The sequence below is a fragment of the Arachis ipaensis genome, chromosome B02 (genome assembly GCF_000816755.2).
Source record: "Arachis ipaensis cultivar K30076 chromosome B02, Araip1.1, whole genome shotgun sequence".
NCBI classification, from domain to species: domain Eukaryota; kingdom Viridiplantae; phylum Streptophyta; class Magnoliopsida; order Fabales; family Fabaceae; genus Arachis; species Arachis ipaensis.
The window spans coordinates 16018858-16019319 of record NC_029786.2 but is presented as its reverse complement, the minus strand read 5'-3'; positions in this window follow the sequence as shown (position 1 = coordinate 16019319).

Here is a 462-nt window from a genome sequence, read left to right as displayed (position 1 = left end):
ATCATTTATAATATAAAAAATAGTTTTTATGATTAAATAAAATATATGGAGTTAATTTGTAATTAAAATTAGCAATGAGCTATTTAATAATTATTGAAAAACTTAAAAAACATGTTTTATTATGGAACCATTTAATAGTCCAAACATTCTGAACCATAAAATCCTTTACCAACATAGTGTATTTAAAAAAATCAACACAATGCTAAAAAAATTTGGGAGAAACCAAAATCTCCAAATGACAATTTGGAAACAGAAACGCGTAGAAAAAAAAAAAAGAAATGTCTAAGAAGATGGATAGAATGGAGGCGGCACAAAAAAATGAATAAAAAGATATAAGTTAGAGAAAATACGTTTTTTTTTATTTTTAGTAAGATACTCCATAATTACATATGTGCTACCGCATCAAAGTTTTCAAATGAAAATTGTGAAAATAAAAAATTAGAGTTTCTTTGTTTTTATCCT